General features: G+C 37.3%; 1 protein-coding gene and 1 long non-coding RNA gene across 2 annotated transcripts in view; one reads left to right on the top strand and one right to left on the bottom strand.

The window, feature by feature from the left end:
* The window catches only part of TET2 (tet methylcytosine dioxygenase 2), a 146,309-nt gene that overhangs the window by 98,507 nt on the left and 27,347 nt on the right, over nt 1-20,455 (bottom strand). Inside the window, exon 2 of the mRNA XM_081484028.1 lies at nt 5,244-5,390. The gene's annotated coding sequence lies outside the window, so the exon portion shown is untranslated. The remainder of the gene's footprint in view (nt 1-5,243; nt 5,391-20,455) is intronic.
* LOC145503781 (uncharacterized) overlaps nt 15,697-20,455 on the top strand; it is a 32,106-nt gene continuing 27,347 nt past the window's right edge. Inside the window, exon 1 of the long non-coding RNA XR_014051748.1 lies at nt 15,697-17,296. This is a non-coding gene — a long non-coding RNA (uncharacterized LOC145503781). The remainder of the gene's footprint in view (nt 17,297-20,455) is intronic.

Genomic DNA, 20,455 nt, shown 5'->3' with positions numbered 1-20,455 from the left:
ATGGATGTGAGAGCTGGACTATAAAGAAAGCTGAGCTCAGAAGAATTGATGCTTCTGAACTGTGGTTTTGGAGAAGACTCTTGAGAGTCACTTGGACTCCAAGGAGATCCAACCAGTCCATCCTAAAGGAAATCAGCCCTGAATATTCATTGGAAGGACTGATGCTGAAGCTGAAACTCCAATACTTTGGCCACCTCATGCGAAGAGTTGACTCATTTGAAAAGAACTTGATGCTGGGAAAGATTGAGGGCAGGAGGAGAAGGGGACAGTAGAGGATGAGATGGTTGGATGGCATCACCAACTCAACGGACATGGGTTTGGGTGGACTCTGGGAGTTGGTGATAGACAGGGAGGCCTGGCATGCTGCAGTCCATGGGGTCGCAAAGAGTCAAACACGACTGAGCAACTGAACGGAACTGAATCATAGATAATGAAGATTTTGCTTTCATATGGTTCAGTCATGACTTGTATTATAATGTGCATGTATAATGGAGAAAGTAAAGGAATGTATAAAGAAAGACGTGTAGCACTATTGTGAATAGAAAACTAAAATTTTCTCTTTTAAGTACATTTCTGCTCCTTTGTTAGAAAGTTACATTTTATTAAAAATAAGAATATATTTAATAACAAATAGATGGGTAGCAAAATAATAGTTTGAAGGGTGCAGTTTGAAGAGCACTGCATTGGATGAGCTCTAGGGTCTTTTTTGTTTAAAGTCTTATAGTTCAAAGGATAAATTGATCAGGTTTGTCAGAACAATGACAATGAATTTCAGTTTATAAGACTGATCTATAAGGAAGGGACATCTGAAGTGTTCATTTTAAAAATATGGGTGGTGATTTATATTTAGGATGATAAAAGGCATTTTTCTTTAGAAAAATAAACAGAAAAATGGTGCAATGATAGAAATAACTGTTCCATCTCAAACTACTGAAAAGACAGAAAGATGACGTTTTAAATCAGGAAACAATAATCATCACAGGTGGGAGAATCTACGCATATACGATGAACCTCTTCTAGTTTTACCAATGCTTCTTTGACCCTTTCTAAGCAACTTAGATCTGTTTCATGTGAGAGTAAATAAAAATGTCCATATTAATTAGAAAAAGTGGCTATAAGACAGTGTGAATAGGCAAATCCAAACATTCTAACTCTGTTCTCCACAAGCAATCTGGCAAAATACAAATCACTAATATTTCCTACAGAAAGCACAGGGAGCAGAGGTAGGAGCTGTCAATATGGAAACGTGGAACTAGTCTGGGTTCTGCCAATAACTAGTGACATGGATTTAGGGAAGCCATATGTCACCTCTGGGTACCCTATTTCCTATAATTTCCTATAATGGCCACACTTCATTGGTCAATTTAAAACTTGAAAACATTTCTTCTTAATCTCTTATGTGCAGTTAAGCAGCTAAATCATTTTTCTTTAAAATATATCAAATCTAGCTTCCTTTTTCTGTCGTCTCTTACCATAATCCATGTTTTCAACCTCACTCCTCAATGACTGCAACCACTTCCTTCATCTCCCTACTCTTCTAGACTACTTATAATAATATCACTAAAGACCTGAATTTATCATGCTACTTATCTGCTTCAGCTGTTCCTCAATATTTATATGATAGCAGGTAATAATCTTTAGACTGCCCTTAGAGTTTTACACAAACTGACCTCACTAATCTTTCCATCTTCCCTCCCACTACTTGCCAACTCTGTAAAAAGTTGTCTGCCTCTTCCCTTTTCCTAGTGCACCCCTGCCTGCAAAACCAACATCCTAATTTTTTTCCACCTCACGCTATTTCTCGTTTACTTCAGTCCACTGGGATGTCATTCCTTACTGTTTGTTTGTTTTATGGCTGATGATGTGAGGCTATACGACTGTGAACTGTATAAAAATAATTTTAACTAGAACTTTGGAGTTTTTTTAAGCTTCATTGAGGTATGAATGACAAAACTAAAATATATCAAGTATACAATATGATGATTTGACATATATACTGTGAAAGAATTTCCCCCATCAAGTTAATTACCACAGCCATCACCTGACATTTAGGTTCTTGTTTTTTCTGGTGGGAACATTTAAGTTGCACTTTCTTCGCAAATTTTAATTATACAATACAGTATTGTCAACTATAGTCACCATGTTATATATTAGATCCTCAGATTTTATTTATCTTGTAACTGAAAGTTTGTACCCTTTTACCAACTATCCAAATTGTTCCTCTCCTCCAAGATCTAGACCATCACTTTCCTTCATGAAGTCTTCTCTACCTGTTTTAGTCTAGATGTACCTTGCCATTCTTTGAACTTCCAAAGTTCTTATCTGTATCATTCACTTGGGTACCTGGACAAATGTTTACTGGTGATGCATGAAGAAGCTGTACATGATGTTCTGATTCTCTTTGAATCACTCCGAAAAAACTGCTGTAGGGCTTTGTGGTATTTCCCCTCTACTGGAAACACTACCCCCAAGTAACTTTATGGTATGAGCATATTCCTTTTTCATGTTTTTTACTCAACAAGTAATTTTATCCTGATGTCTTTTCTGACTACTCTGTCTTCAATTACTAACTCACTCACTATGCCTCAAATTTCCTTTTTCTGACAAAATGCTTATGCTTAGTATTCCCTGATATTCTATATAGTATGCATTTGTATTTATGTCTGGCTCCCACTCTATAAACAAGGAAAGACTTTTGTCTGTTTTGCTCATTAATATGTCCCTTCCTAAAGAGTGCCTGGTATTTGATAGGTGGTCAAGAAACACTTTTTGAATGAATTCATTATTAAAAAACTAAAAGCAATGTTAGTAATAGTGATTAATAATAATAATAAAAATGCTACTATACAATTGAGAACTTACTATGTGCAAGGCCCTGAACACATTATCCACATAACATTACACAATTCTATTATTATTTAACTCTGACCTATTTTCCTCCTTGCCAAATAAAACAAGGCTTACAGAGGTTAAATAACTTTCCCACGGAACACACAGCTAATCAACATTACTAAAAATAAGCCCCAGACTTATTTACTACTGAAAATAAGTCCTAGGCTGAGCTTACCAAACTGCAAAAAAACTAAATGCAAAATTAGATTCTTTTTGGATATGAAGGAAGGACTCCTTCAGGAGTGACTTGAAATAAAAAAAAAAAAAAAAACAGCTAATATTTTAATCTCCTGTCCTCCTTTCTTTCTCTTTTAAAAAATATTTATTTATTTGGCTGCACTGGGTCTAGCTGCAGCATGTGAGATCTGGTTTCCTGACCAGGGATTGAACCAGGTCCTCTGCATTGAGAGCGTGGCGTCTTAGCCACTGTACCACCAGTGAAATCCCTGTCCTCTTTTCTTGTTAGTAATTTATCTTATACTTTCCCCTAAACTTTTGTTTTTCCTTCCTTATCCACCCATCATCTCCAAGAAGAGAAGATCTTCTGACTAATGTTATTACTTAACTAAAGAGATAAAAATTTTCTTAAAATATATCTCAGTTCTCATGTTAAGGGCAAACACAGAAAGAGTAGCCATAGTCCCCACAGTGAGGGGCAAAGCATTCACTCAAGGAGGAGGGGAAAAGCAAAGAAAGCTTTATTCATAATTACCTAAGATTTTCCAGTATGAGAGGGGAAAGAGGAAGTCTATTTTCAGTGACAATGATTACTCTAAAAACATTCGCATGCAAGGGGAAAATTTTCATTCTGAGAGTTTACCACTGTGCTGAGTTCTCTTTCCCTTACATGGTGACTTAAAATTCCCAGGGCAGAGAGGTAATCTAGGCAGATGCACTTGCCCTATGTCTTGAAAATGTCAATATCCAGGAATCATGGGAGTTTAACTGAGGACACGTTGGAAAGGATTTCTCAGCACCAGGTCAGTCTCTAAGAAGTATCAAGTGGCAGAGTAGATACTTATATCCTCAGGCATCTGTAGTGAGGGCAGAGATTAAGCTACACAGGCTTTTGAGAAGATTTACTATGCTGTATGCATAAACAAGACTCAGTGGAACTAAAGCAGAATTACCTGCTAAAGAATTATAGATGAAAAAAAAAATCTCATTCCTCCTTTTCTCTAGCTAACCTGTACTTCCTCTTCTACAATGCATCTACAATTTAAACAAGCAAAGGTATATACAGTAGAATTTATTCTACTATTCATCTTAAGGGCTTCCCTGGAGTTCAGCTGGTAAAGAAACCACCTGCCATGCAGGAGACCCTGGTTTGTTTCCTAGGTTGGGAAGATCCCCTGGAGAAGGAATAGGCTACCCACTCCAGTATTCATGGGCTTCACTGGTGGCTCAGATGGTAAAAAAAATCTGCCTGCAATGCGGGAGCCCTGAGTTTGATCCCTGGGATGGAAAGATCCCCTGGAGGAAGGCATGGCAACCCACTCCAGTATTCTTGCCTGGAGAATCCTCATGGACAGAGGAGTCTGGCAGGCTACAGTCCATAGGGTGGCAAAGAGTCGGACACGACCCAGCAACTAAGCACATTTATCTTGAATGTTTTGGGGGAAAAATAAATCAGTTCCCTACTTCTGTATGTCTATATAAACGATAATGATCTGATTAAAAAAAAAATGAAAAAACTTTTAGGTTGGGATGCTCATTAACAAAATTAATTGATCTTTATTAAGATCAACTATAAGAACATAATGAAAAAGCTGTCTTTCTCTTTGTACGTACCTCTATTTGCATTTTTCAGAAAAAATCATGTGAAAAAATCAGATAGACTCTTCTGACATCTGTCATTCTAAACTTCAGTTCTCAGCTAGGTCTACGAAGCCAAACTGTCATGAAGCCCCGCTGCCTAGGCTCAAGAGACGCTCACTTTCAGACCAGAAAATAACCATAAAATAGCATTTTTCTGGTCCTCAACAAGACTGAGACAAAGTGGCCAGAGGTGAGATAAGAATGGAGAAAAGAAATACTATGACAAGTGGTTAAAGACAGAAACTTTCTCTGTGCTTACTGTATTTGAATGGTTCTTATCTCTCTTTTACTAAGATATCAGACATTAAGAATCTGATGAAAATCTTCCTTTTCTCCAGAAAAAAAAAGTATACACTTAAAAGTCAGCACACAATTTTAGGGGATTCACAGACCTTAAAATCTAAGCCATGCATCATAAGCATAGATAATAGAGGCATTTGAGAGAGTACAGAGCTGGAGACTGGACAAGAGATTAACTATTCAAGTGAGAATAAACATACTTGCAAACTAGCATCACTGTTGCCGTGCCTTACCAGCAGCTCTATCCCTCACTGCACCTCCTGGATCATGGCCTGTTGGCTGCCGCTGAGCCCATCTTCTGCTTCCATGTGCAGTAACTCAACCAGGAGCAAAGGCAAGTGGACAATCTTGAGAGGGTCTGCTGCTGAATGGTGGCCAGCCTGGAAAAGATGAAGAGTTTAAATATTTTTAAGAGAGCAAAAAGGAACTAGGCATGTACTTCTGGTATGAAAGCTATCATGCAGAGTATAGAGGTTTTAGATGCCTATAGTTAGGTATTTCCCCACTGTGCCATTGGCTGTGAAAAATTTCGGGGTTTAAGGGTCTTTCTCAAGGCCATCAAAGTCTCAGCAGCATCCTAATATTTGTCTAATATTTGCAGAGCAGTTTGCAATATCCAAAGCATCTCTGCCTATGTCAGTCTGTGATCATCACATCTTAACTGTGATTATTAATTAAGTTTGAGACCCACTGGCTTCTATTATTTCATTGGTTGAAGCCAATAGTTCTTAGTCTTGGTTATAATTATCACCTGGGTATAAAGCTGAGGCCTAACACTCAGAGGTTCTGATCTGTTGGCCTAAAAAGGAAACCTTATTCCCCAAGTGTTTCTAAAGTGCAGCCAAAATAGAGAATCATTAGTTTAAGTCCCTGTGCTTGTTGAGATGTAGCACTAGCTTAACTCACATATAGCAGATGTTTATTCCAAATACACCACATCAAGGCAACGTGCTAAGTGCTGTGGAAAAGGTAAAGAATTATAACATGTAACCCGGTGCTCAGGGGCTTTAATTTAGCTCAACACATACTTTCAAAAGATCACATGATACGATAAATACTTAAAAAATATAACCAAAGTAAGGCTTCACTGATCAAAGGTGTAGTGAAAATCTTGGGTACTACAAAAACAAGAGATATCCATGCACTGAAATGAGAGGAAAAGTTTAATGCATGAGGATAGGCTTCTGCTGAGTTTTAAGGCAGGATGAAATTCAGAGAGAGGAACAGGGAGAGAGCATTGTTTTCAAGAAAAGACACAGTTGCAAGGATATGCAAAGCAACTTTGCGGGGACTAAAATGCCTTTTCTGAAGGAAGAGTTTCTATAAAACAGCCTTAGGAGAATCTGAAGAGGCAATTTTGAGCCAGAATACAGAGTATTGGTAAAATGGCAAAGGAGTTGGACCACTTTCCAGAATATCTGGAAATAGTATCTGAAATAGTACTGGAAGCTGTTGAAGGCTCATGTCCCAAGAGGTCTTAGTAAATTTACTAGGTTCTTAGTGATGCCAGATACCGTGCTAGAAGTAACTAGATATGTTAACTCATTTAACACAAATATCTGGAAAGGTAGTTACTATTATCCCTATTTTACAGAGTCAGAAGGGAGGTCACTTAATTTTCTCCATTACATAGCCAGCAATATTAAGCTGAGACTGGGGCATCCTGTTTCTTCAGCAACATGGCATCATAAAAGTCAATGTATTAAGACTGTCATGTCTCAATTAAAAATTGAGATGTAATTCACATACCATAGAAGTCATCATTTTTAAGCACATAATTCTACTTTTTCTCTCTATGAATTTGACTATTCTAGGTACCTCATATAAGCTGAATCATATTTGTCCTTTTGTGACTGGTTTATTTTACCTTGCATAATGTCTTGAAGATTCATCCATGGTGTAACATATCAGAATTTCCTTCCTTCTTAAGGCAGAAGACTATTTCATTAAATGCATATACCACATTCTATTTTTCTATTTATCTGTTGATAGACACAGATTGCTTCCACCTTTAGGCTATTGTGAATAATGCTGCTCTAAACATGTTTGTTCATTGTTTCTAAGTTTTTGTATGGACATATGTTTTCAATTCTCTTGGGAGTAGAATTCCTAGGAGTGAAATTGCTAGGTCATAAGATAATTTTACGTTTAACCTCTTGAGGAGCTGCCAAACTGCTTTTACAAAGTCTCTGCCATTTTGCATTCCCATCAGCAATTATATGAGGGTTCCAATTCTTCCACACCCTCACAAACACTTGTTATTGTCTGTCTTTTTTGTTTGTTTGTTTAAAGCCACCCTAGTGAATGTGATGTAGGAGAAGATACAGAGGCTTGGGGCTTCCCCAAGTGGCTCAGTGGTAAAGAACCCATCTGTAAGTGCAGGAGACACATATCAATCCCCAGTCCACAAAGATGCCACATGCTTTGGAGCAGCTAAGCCCAGGCACCACAACTATTGAGCCTGTGCTCTAGAGCCTGGGAGTTGCAGCTACTAAAGCGCACACACCCCAGAGCCTGTGCTCTGCAACAAGAGAAGCCACTGCAATGAGAAGCCCATGCACTGCAACTAGAAAGAGTAGCTCCTGCTTGCTGCAGTTAGAGAAGAGTCCACACAGCTGGAGACCCAGCACAGCCAAAAATAGATAAATAAATAAAATCGTTTTTTAAAAAAGATATTGGCTTGTTGCCATAGTTCAGATATAAAGTGATAAGTCTGAACAGAAGGGTGGCAGAGGAAATGAAATAAAATGATAAAGTAGGGAAATATAACTGTTTGAGAAATGGGTGGATATTAGTAACACTGTAGATGTAAGAAGAAAAACTCAATTATAGCAATAAAGCTTTGAGTTTGGTTGCCTGGAAGAATGATGCTATTAATCAGAAAAAAAATTTTATAAAAGAATTTGAAATGACAAAATAAACTTCTGACATGACATATTTGAGGTATCCATGTATTCCAAATAATTATTATCAGACAAGTACAGTTCAAGAGGTTAGGGTTGGAGACAATGAGACACTTTCTCATTTTAGAAAAGGTCAAGGAAACAATGGTAAGAAGAGGGTCTTTGTCTGTATATCCTTAGATTCCTAAGGCTGGGTTTAGCAACTTATGGACCAAATATTGAGGAAGGAAGGAAACATTTGCCTTCCTGTTTTCTATTTAAAATAGTAATGTAAAACCTAAATGGCTAATGCATTCTCAGAGTAAACTCAGAGTTTTATCAGAACGTAATTGGTATAAGATTTTTATCTATACTATAAGGCATTCAGGACAGCAATGTCCTCGGCTCAGAATGGTGTGAGCAGGCTTAGTGAGACTGCTGTCTAAAGACCAGCACAAGATGGTGGGCCCTAGAGAAATCCATGTCACTACAAGCAGTTATCTGACTGGCTGGAAACCAAGCTGGCAAATTATCAAAGAGGTCGTGAAGTTCCAATTTTCTATGCCCCCAAAAGGTCCTTTATAGAAAGAGGCTATCCCAATAAATAGAATCTACACCTGTAAGAGACCACAAGGCTCCTGTAAGAACACAGTTCTTCACTGACCAATGATCTTGGCTGTGTTCAGTCTTGGAATGTCTCCAACATGATATCATTCAGGAATCATTGCCGTGATGACTCATATGCTTGGGTACAAGGTTTGAAGGAGAACCTTAATAATACTATTTAGGATGCTATGGTAAATACTCTCAAAGCAAATGTAAAACAATATCAATCTGCTTATATATTGAGTTTTCCCTCCAACCTGATATACTGAGATTATAAAGAAAACAAAAATCATTTAGAAGGCTAAATAGAATAAAATGAAGGGTAACTTCAACCAGACAGAAATCAAGGTAACACACCCCTCCTTCCTCAAACCAAGAGCACATTGAAATTTTCTCACTCCCACCCATATTTTCAACTGAATGAAATAAATTTCACAGTCAAAATCACTATCTTTCTAAGGATAATATGGTTTCAAGACAGATTTTTCTTTTGTCTCCCTAGATTGAAGCTTATTCTGCTATTTTATCTTCATCAACTATTCACTGTTTCAAAAGGATAATATCCTGCTGCAATATTTTCCAGCGTGTAGATGAAAAAAATAACTGAGAATAAAAACAGCTAAGATTTACTGATTGCATTCTTAGTCATTTAATCTTCAAAAACTGTCAGTCATGTCCGTTAGCACACACTTTGTAGGTGGCAGGTCTCCAACAGCTTATAGGAGATTCAGGGAAGAACAGAATTCTTTTTGGTGAAAGGTAAGCTATTCTGTACTTCAAATACTAGTAGCAGACACTTTCCTTCAAAAGCGGAACCTAACTTTGCTTTACAAACCAGCCACTCTACCTATCAAGATGTAAACATCAATGCACACTATGCATTGTATATAGAAATCTTTCTTTGTGGTCTTAAATACATTCTCCTTCCAATAGATGGATATGTCACTGATCAAATCATTAGATAAATATTTCCACTGCAAACAGGGCACTATGTTCATGCTGCTGGATCTAGTCCTTCCTTTCCCCTTTGTGCTACTCAGGCCACCTTTACTGTGTGTTTCTACAAAGTTTCCAAGCAATAGGTGTTTCCTTCCTGTTGTCATGCTGCCTGGGCTGCTGCCCTGCTGGACCTGAGCCTTCTCCAGGTCTAAAAGGGGTCAGACTGGACGGTCACTGAACAGCAGGTTACTGACCTCAGCAGGATATCCCCAAGACTCAGGTCTTCCCCCCCTTTTCTCTCCCTTCTCTCCCTCCCCCGTCCCAACAAGCCTGGGCTGAGGCTCCCTCCCTCTCTCTCTCTGCAAGTAAATGATCCCAACTGCAAGGTGCCCAAAGGGAAGTGCTATTTCAGAATGTCAGCTCCTTGGCAGCGATGTTCATTCTATTAAAGCTTTAAAAAAAAAAAAAATCACTACGGCAGTTAAAGCTCTAAGAAGAAAACTAAAGGAAGTCCTCACGTATATTTACTCCTCATTCTTCCTAACACAAAGTGGTAACTCCTAGGAGAAATTCAGTAAGCATTTACAGAACAAATTCCACTAAGATAAAAATAAACATATATACACCAAATAAGACTGTTCCTAATGAACAGTCTATAGAAATAAAATTGCCAAATAAAGCTGAAACATTAGGCAGTAGTTATAAACTGTTTGACATAGTATTTCTATTGCACAAAGAAATTAGGTACCATGTCCTAATTTGTTACAGGTATAAATTCATTTGGTGTTGGTGTTGTGTATAGATTATCAACGTATATACCTTCCAAAAACAAACAAGCAAACAAAAGTTATGAGGGAATAGATATTTTGAAACACCAAGATGAAAAACCCACATTAAAAAAAAAATACTGAGTAAAAATCAAGCAGAACAAGCACACATAATTTCTTGCATCTGAAATGCAAACATTTCTATGACACTCTGACACTTGTTACTACTTGACCTCTTTGGTCAGAGACTGGGCTATTATTTAGATAAACCAGCGGAGGTGTGGCCATTTTTTTTTTAACTCTGAAAAGCCACTAAAATAGGAAACATTCATCCACTAAAATAGGAAACACAATTCTCTGTAATTCTCTATAACAGAGCTGCCATTCACAACGTCTAAGCATTTTGGGGATCCCTTCTAGTAACTCTATGTAGTGGAGGAAAAGTAAGGGGCAGAGAAGATGAAAGAGGTGGAGAAAAATGTGTACACTGATTTTTTATGGTTCATGTGTTCCTTTTTCTCCACACAAGGAACTTTAGATCTTGGTGACTAAATTTCTATGGCTGACTGCAGAACAATATTTCTATTAGGAGTGAGGCTTTGAGCTGAATCTCAGAAGCTCACAGCTCACCCATAATTCTCGTAAACCCATAAGCAAACTAAGGAAGTAGGAAGGTAGAAAAAATAACCAAAGTATAAATCCATCTCAGTTTTAATTCTGCCACTAATTCACTATAACTTCATGATCTCAGGCCAATCACTTAAGGAAAGTGAGCTTTGAGAAGTCTATAAAATGTTGAATTGTTTTATCTCTGTTCCAAACCAGGTTTAAGGTGTTATGATTCTATGACTTAAATATGGTCTAAATTGATACAGATGCAACAAATACATGTTTAAAAAAGGTATCCCACAATGAATAAGGTGTAAAACCATGAAAAAATTATATTGATAGGAAATTAGAATAATTGGAATAATCAATATAATTTTATTTCACATGAGTTTGAACAAACTCAGGGAGATGATGAAGGATGGGGAAGCTTGGCATGCTGCAGTCCATGGGGTCACAAGAGTCAGACACAACTTAGTGAGTGAACAACAACCATGTTCATATACTAAATATTAAAACTTTGTAATGAATAATCCTCACATAACAGGTAACTGTAAACTGATAATCACAATGCTTACTGATTTCCCCTAAATTATTTTACAATGTATTGATATATTCCCTTCCTTTAGATTTGGTAATTTCATATTATAAAGTAATAAAGCAGATCTTTCAGAGTAATGAGACCATGGTTTTATTTACTTGGATTATTAAAAGCAAATTATGCATTTTACAAAATTAGAAATGTTATTAACATGACATAAAGTACTTCTATCATAAGGTACTCTTAAAAACACCAAGACATGTAAATGATTCTCTCGCTATCCACATGAGTGATAATAAAAACATTTAACAGCTAGCATGTCAAAGCCTGGGTCATAGTGTTGGAGCAGGGTCCAAGAGACCACCTATTTTAGCTACAGGACGGTGGGGAAGATCAGGGAAAGCTGCAGAGGGAGCCAGGGTGTCTTAGAGCAGTAGAATTCCCTCACCACCTTGGAAATATTTCAGCAACCTTCAGCACAGCCTCACTCATGTATCCCTGCTACATATCAGCTCTAGCTATTTGAATGATTCTTAAATAAAGGATTTTTTTTAAAGGCTTTAAGCAATTGCTAAAATCTTTGCAAATCACAACACTGTAAATCAACTATACTCCAATAAAATAATTTTTAAAGTCTTTGCAAATGTACTACTGGGGAAAATGTAACTATTAACTTTGGCAGTAGCTAGAAAGAAACATCATGGGAAAAATCTGATAGAAAAAATGAAAACTTAAAGATAAAAGGTTTTTTTTATTTTTAAAAATTTTATGTAAAAATTATATGTTTTGTGACATTGAAATTATTTAAAAATTAGAGTATGAGGTTAAACTTTCAAGGAATGACCAGGATGACAGAATTTAAGTACATTTTTCCCCTAAATAAACAAAATGTTTAGTATAAACAGCTGTACTACACTTAAGACTAGGGAGTCATATAAGTAAATGAGAAATCCAAGTGGATATTTTGATAACAAAATTTTGATGTATTTTCATAAAATTACTATTTTCAAATTAAACTGAATTTTCATACATTTCCTGGAGATGACAAATGTTGCTTAGAAGTTAATTTCTTAAGAATAAGCAGATCATAATGTTGAAGAAATGGCAGTTTAATTAAAAAGTATTTAATGCCATGTTCCAAAGATGCAGAAGGCGGTCTGCACATTTAAAAAATGTTTTAAGTCATTTTCTTTTTGCTAGATCTTCTAGATGGACTATACAATCTAAAGAGAGCAGAAATTTGTTGTTGTTGTTGACTGTTCTCTTGTTGAAAGGGATTAAAAGTTACCTAGCAACCCCTGTGTTGTAGAAACCAAAATTAAAAAGAGCCTGTTGTCAACTACCAGTTCTTCTAAATGGAAGAGTGCAAGCAGGTAAGAAAGCATTATTTTGCTACAGAACTCTGTCACACATTTTTAATCACAAGACAAAGTAAATATTATCAACAAACTCCCAAGAAAAAGAAACTCATCTAAGAGCATATTAATTGTGGCTAAATTGAAAGTTTCTCAACCATGACCACACAGACAGACAGAGACATATAACACACACTCCAATAAAGAAAATAACAAAAGACTTGGCCAAAGAGTACACAGATCATAGCTTAGGGAGGGTGACTGAACAACAGATACTTTTTGAGGGCTTTAAAATATTCTAGGTAGAAATACAAATGAGTATAATAATAATGATTTATAGTAGAGGCTTTATTTTTAACCTTATTTTATAGAGGCAAACAGGAATAAAAGTGGGACAGGAGGTAGCTGGGGAAAGCAACTTTAATGCAGAAGAATAAACAGGAGGAATTGAGTTATAAAGAATGATAAAAGGGCAACATCAATAAAAATGTGAAATACTATTGGTGATGATGATACAGGGAAAGGTAAATGATGGAAAATATTTAAATGTCGGAACTCACTTACCTTTTTTTTTGGAATGTCATGATACCACAGCATAAAATGTAAGCTCTAAAACAAAAAAGTATAATGTAGCTCCCTTGTAAAACAAAGAAACTATATTTTAAAACAAAAAAGCTCAATAATTATAAAACATGTGAATGTATATTATACAATTAAAAGTATGAGAACAGGAATGTGAGAGTATGTTATTTCCCCCGCTGTATTAATGACTGGGGTTCTGGAATATAGGAAGTATTTTTAGATACTGAAAGAACAAAGTCACAATTTTAAAATCATCATTGAGCAAAACAGAGTTTGGAAAAAAAGGAGTCACTGACCCTGCCTTTAGAGAAAGATGTCTGAAAAAAGCCCTTTGCACCAAGTTGACTTGGGGTCACAGACCATGGGAATCAATACTGAATGTCCTGATTCTTCATTGAGTGGATGAGATACTCAATGAAACTGGAGCATTAACTTCTTATACTTGGAAAACTGAAAGTGTCATTTCTAAGAAAGGTCAACCATCAGCTGACCAGAAAGGCATAACCACTATAACCTCCAAGAATGAGTCAGTTAACAAAGTGAAGGGAAAACAGACAAACGAGCAACTAAGTATATGTATGTTATTTCAGCTCTGTAGCCATTACAATGGGCTTCCCTGGTAGCTCAGGTGGTAAAGAATCCGCCTGCAGTGCAGGAGACCCTGGTTCGATTCCTGTGTCAGGAAGATCCCCTGGTGAAGGGCATGGCAACCCACTCCAGTATTCTTGCCTGAAGAATCTCCATGCACAGAGGAGCCTGGCGGGCTACAGTCCATGCGGTCACAAAGAGTTGGACATGACTGAGCAACTAAGCACACAACAGCCATTAAAAGCCAGATACACTGCATGCTGGAAAAACCTCTTTCCTTTTGAGAAAGATGAGTAATACTGAAGAACCTAATAGTGGGATAAACTTAACCAGGCCTCACTAGGAATACAGCTGCTTTACAGAATCTCATGGTAGACAGTCTTACAGTGGGAGATCAATCCTCTCTCCAACTGTCATTAAAATGACTTAACACTCTGGGTTTATGCCAGGTCAGTGTACACAGGTCATCTCCAGAGCCATGAATGAAGTCATGCTTTATCAGAAAGCAGGTCAGAGGTGACATAAATCATCTAAGGGGAACAGCTGACTAAAAATAACTTTCTATTACAAGCACTCATTTCCTAAATGAGGAGGATAGATATCCTTCATTTTCTGAGGAGTGATGAGGGGGGAAATCCTCACATAAAACTAAACAGGACTCTTATCTTCAATACTCGGAGAAAAGGCACGGGGTCTGTAGGTACATGAATTTGGCTTGTACCCTTTGATCTATCAAAGGCACTGAATGAAGCCATGTAAATCTTGCCCACGGCCATCTTTTGATCAACTCATATCCCCTCCCTCACCTTTTGTATAAAGGACTGGTACTAACTGTAGATTGAAATAGACTGTGGCTCGATTAAGATTAGGTTATTTTCTCAACCTCACACTGGAAACCTAGAGTCAAGACAGGACTTAAACTGAAACACTAAGAAAAACAAAAGATACTTTTACTGCCTAGCTTGTTTTCTTTTGATAAATTTATGGTGCTTTTAGGTTGCATTACATTTTTAAAATTAAACATTTTTATTTTGTGTATGGTGTTAGAAAGTGTTCTAGTTTCATTCTTTTACAAGTGGTTGACCAGTTTTCCCAGCACCACTTGTTAAAAGAGATTGTCTTTTCTCCACTGTATATTCTTGCCTCCTTTGTGTCCATAGGTGTGTGGATTTATCTCTGGGCTTTCTATTTTGTTCCACTGTCTATATTTTTGTCTTTGTGCCAGTACCATACTGTCTTGATGACTGTAGCTTTGTAGTATAGCCTGAAGTCAGGCAGGTTAATTCCTCTAGTTCCAGTCTTTCTCAAGATTGCTTTGGCTATTTGAGGTTTTTTGTATTTCCATACAAATTGTGAAATTATTTGTTCTAGTTCTGTGAAAAATACCATTGGTAGCTTCATAGGGAGTGCATTGAATCTATAGATTTGGGTAGTATACTCATTTTCACTATATTGATTCTTCCAATCCATGAACATGGTGTATTTCTCCATCTATTTGTGTCTTCTTTGATTTCCTTCATCAGTGTTTTACAACTTTCTATATATAGGTCTTTTGTTTCTTTAGATAGATATATTCCTAAGTATTTTATTCTTTTCGTTGCAATGGTGAATGGAATTGTTTCCTCAATTTCTCTCTCTGTTTTCTCATTGTTAGTGTATAGGAATGCAAGGGATTTCTGTGTGTTAATTTTATATCCTGCAACTTTACTATATTCACTGATTAGCTCTAGTAATTTTCTGGTGGAGTCTTGAGGGTTTTCTATGTAGAGGATCATGACATCTGCAAACAGTGAGTTTTACTTCTTCTTTTCCTATCTGTATTCCTTTTATTTCTTTTTCTGCTCTGATTGCTGTGGCCAAAACTTCCAAAACTATGTTGAATAGTAGTGATGAGAGTGGGCACCCTTCTCTTGTTCCTGACTTTAGGGGAAATGCTTTCAATTTTCCACCATTGAGGATAATGTTTGCTGTGGGTTTGTCATATATAGCTTTTATTATGTTGAGGTATGTTCCTTTTATTCCTGCTTTCTGGAGGGTTTTTATCATAAATGGATGTTGAATTTTGTCAAAGGCTTTCTCTGCATCTATTGAGATAATCATATGGTTTTTATCTTTCAATTTGTTAATGTGTATTACGTGGATTGATTTGTGGATATTGAAGAATACTTGCATCCCTGGGATAAAGCCAACTTGGTCATGATGTATGATCTTTTTAACACGTTGTTGGATTCTGTTTGCTAGAATTTTGTTAAGGAGTTTTGCATCTATGTTCATCAGTGATATTGGCCTGTAGTTTTCTTTTTTTGTGGCATCTTTGTCTGGTTTTGGTGTTAGGGTGATGGTGGCCTCATAGAATGAGTTTGGAAGTTTACCTTCTGCTGCAATTTTCTGGAAGAGTTTGAGTAGGATAGGTGTTAGCTCTTCTCTAAAATTTCGGTAGAATTCAGCTGTGAAGCCCTCTGGTCCTGGGCTTTTGTTTGCTGGAAGATTTCTGATTACAGTTTCAATTTCTGTGCTTGTGATGGGTCTGTTAAGATTTTCTATTTCCTACTGGTTCAGTTTTGGAAAGTTGTACTTTTCTAAGAATTTGTCCATTTCTTCCAAGTTGTCCATTTTATTGGCATATAGTTACTGGTAGTAGTCTCTTATGATCCTTTGTATTTCTGTGTTGTCTGTTGTGATTTCTCCATTTTCATTTCTAATTTTGTTGATTTGATTCTTCTCCCTTTGTTTCTTGATGAGTCTGGTTAATGGTTTATCAATTTTATTTATCTTCTCAAAGAACCAGCTTTTAGCTTTGTTGATTTTTGCTATAGTCTCTTTTGTTTCTTTTGCATTTATTTCTGCCCTAACTTTTAAGATTTCTTTCCTTCTACTAACCCTGGGGTTCTTCATTTCTTCCTTTTCTAGTTGCTTTAGGTGTACAGTACAGCCACTATGGAGAACAGTGTGGAGATTCCTTAAAAAACTGGAAAGAGAACTGCCATATGACCCAGCAATCCCACTGCTGGGCATACACACCGAGGAAACCAGAATTGAAAGAGACACGTGTACCCCAATGTTCATTGCAGCACTGTTTATAATAGCCAGGACATGGAAGCAACCTAGATGTCCATCAGCAGACGAATGGATAAGAAAGCTGTGGTACATATACACAATGGAATATTACTCAGCCATTAAAAAGAATGCATTTGAATCAGTTCTAAAGAGGTGGATAAAACTGGAGCCTATTATACAGAGTGAAGTAAGTCAGAAAGAAAAACACCAATACAGTATATTAATGCATATATATGGAATTCAGAAAGATGGTAACGATAACCCTATATGCAAGACAGCAAAAGAGACAGATGTATAGAACAGTCTTTTGGACTGTGGGAGAAGGTGAGGGTGGGATGATTTGAGAGAATAGCATTGAAACATGTATATTATCATATGTGAAACAGACCACCAGTCCAGGTTTGTTGCATGAGACAGGGTGCTCAGGGCTGGTGCACTGGGATGACCTAGAGGGATGGGATGGGGAGGGAGGTGGGAGGGGGGGCTCAGGATGGGGAACACATGTACACCCATGGCTGATTCATGTCAATGTATGGCAAAACCACTACAATAGTGTAAAGTAAGTAGCTTCCAATTAAAATAAATAAATTAAAAAAATAAAGCATGAAAATATACTGTGAAAAAAATTTAACATATTTTTAGAGCAGATATTGGTTCACTCTAAAATTTAGTGGAAAGAATAATGAGTTGTAATATACTTTGGACTGCACACATGTGGTATAGAACCTGCCTGCCAGTGTAGGAGACGTAAGAGAGGTGGGTTCAATCCCTGGGTTGAGAAGATCCCCTGGAGAAGGGAATGGCAACCCATTCCAGTATTCTTGCCTGGAGAATCCCATGGACAGAGGAGCCTGGTAGGCTATAGTCCATGGGGTTGCACAGAGTCAGACACAACTGAAGCGACTTACCACACACACACACACACACACACACACACACACACACACACACATGTAATCAGATTGATTATATCCTTTCAACTGAAGAAGGAGAAATTCTATACAGTCAGCAAAAATCAAGACCTGGAGCCAAGTGTGGCATAGATCATGAGCTCCTTATTGCAAAATTCAGGCTCAAATTGAAGAAAGGAGGGAAAACCACTAGACCATTCAGGTATGATCTAAATCAAATCCCTTATGATTATACAGTGGAGGTAATGAACAGATTCAAGGGACTAGATCTGGTAGAAAAGAGTGCCTGAAGAACTATGGATGGAGGTTCATAACGCTGTACCAAAACCATCCCTATGAAAAAGAAATGCAAGAAGGCAAAGTGGTTGTCTGAAGAGGCCTTACAAATAGATGAAAAAAGAAGAGGAGCAAAAGGCAAAGAGAAAGGGAAAAATATACCCAACTGAATGTGGAGTTCCAGAGAACAGCAAGAGGAAAGAAGAAAGCTTTCCTAAGTGAACAATGGAAAGAAGTAGAGTAAAACAATACGATGAGAGAGATTTTGTCAAGAAAATTGGAGATACAAAGGGAATATTTCATGCAAAGATGGACACAATAATGGACAAAAATGCCAAAGACCTAACAGAAGCAGAAGATATTAAGAAGAGATGGCAAGAATACACAGAAGAACTGTACAAAAATCTTAATGATCCAGATAACCACGATGGTATGGTCACTCACTTAGAGACAGATATCCTGGAGTCTGAAGTCTAGTGGGCCTTAGGAAGCATTACTAGGAACAAAGCTAGTGGAGGTGATAGAATTCCAGCTGAGTTTTTTCAAATCCTAAAATATGATGCTGTGAAAGTGCTGCACTCAATCAATATGCCAGCAAATCTGGAAAACTCAGCAGTGGCCACAGGACTGGAAAAGGTCAGTTTTCATTCTAATCCCAAAGAAAGGCAATGCCAAAGAATGTTTAAATTACCACACAATTGCGCTCATTTCACATTCTAGCAAGATTATGCTAAAAATCCTTTAAGCTAGGCTTCAGCAGTACGTGAACTGAGAACTTCTAGATGTAAAAGTCGGATTTAGAAAAGGCAGAGAAATCAGAGATCAAATTGCCAACATACACTGGATCACAGAAAAAGCAAAAGAGTTCCAGAAAAACATATCCTTCTGCTTTATTGACTATGCCAAAGCCTTTGACTATGTGGATCACAACAAAATGTGGAAAATTCTGAAAGAAATGGTAATACCAGATCACCTCACCTGCTTCCTGAGATATCTGTATGCAGGTCAAGAAGCAATAATTAGAACTGGACATGGAACAACAGACTGGTTCAAGATTGGGAAAGGAGTACGTCAAGGCTGTATATTGTCACTCTGCTTATTTAACTTATATGCAGAGTACATCATGAGAAATGCTGGGCTGGATGAAGCTCAAGCTAGAATCAAGATCACTGGGAGAAATATCAATAACCTCAGATATGCAGATGACACCACCCTTATGGCAGAAAGCAAAGAGGAACTAAAGAGCCTCTTGATGAAAGTGAAAGAGGAGAGTGAAATAGTTGGCTTAAAAGTCAATATTTAAAAAACTAACATTAAGGCATGCAGTCCCATCACTTCATGGCAAACAGATGGGGAAAAAGTGGAAACAGTAACTTTATTTTCTTGGGCTCCAAAATCACTGTGGACAGTGACTGCAGCCATAAAATTAAAAGACGCTTGCCCCCTGAAGAAAAGCTATGACCAATCTAGACAGTATATTAAAAAGCAGAGACAACCCTTTGCCTACAAAGGTCTGTATACTCAAAGCTATGGTTTTTTCCAATAGTCATGCATGAATGTGAGAGTTGAACCATAAAGAAGGCTGAGTGCCAATGAATTTGATGCTTTTGGAAGTGTGATGTTGGAGAACACCCTTGATAGTCTCTTAGACAGCAAGGAGATCAAACCAGTCAACCCTAAAGGAAATCAACCCTGAATATTCATTGGAAGGACTGATGCTGAAGCTGAAGCTTCAATACGTTGGTCACCTGATGCAAAGAGCCGACTAACTGGAAAAGATCCTGATGCTGGGAAAGATTGAGGGCTGGATGAAAAGGGGTTGACAGAGGACAAAATGGTTGGATGGCATCACTGACTCAATGTGCATGAGTTTGTGCAAACTCAGGGAAACAGTGAAGGGCATGGAAGCCTGGTGTGTTGCAACACACATGTAAAAACCTCTCCCACTATGAGGCTTCCTTTTGGAGTGGTGCATTTGTTACCACTGATGAACTTACACTGACACATCATTATCACCAAGTTGACCCTAGGTTTTACTCTTGCTGTTTCACATTCTATGAATTTTGACAGATGTTTAATGATATGTATTTACCTTTGTAATATATTACAGAACAGTTTCACCTCCTAAAAATCCTCTGTATTTTGCCTATTCATCCTTCCTACCTCTAATTCCTTGAAAAACTAATCTTTATAGTATCTGCATTGTTTCACCTTTTTCAGAAAGTCATATAATCAGAATCAAAGGGTATAGACTTTTACAGAATAGGCTATTTTTCTTGGTAATATGCATTTAAGGTTCCTCTATGTCTTTTCATTGCTTGATATCTAATTTTTT

Source organism: Giraffa tippelskirchi, chromosome 1 (assembly GCF_054371585.1).
Source record: "Giraffa tippelskirchi isolate mGirTip1 chromosome 1, T2T-mGirTip1v1.2.pri, whole genome shotgun sequence".
NCBI lineage: Eukaryota > Metazoa > Chordata > Mammalia > Artiodactyla > Giraffidae > Giraffa > Giraffa tippelskirchi.
Note: the sequence above shows the minus strand (reverse complement) of the source record. Positions and strands in the feature narration are given on the sequence as shown.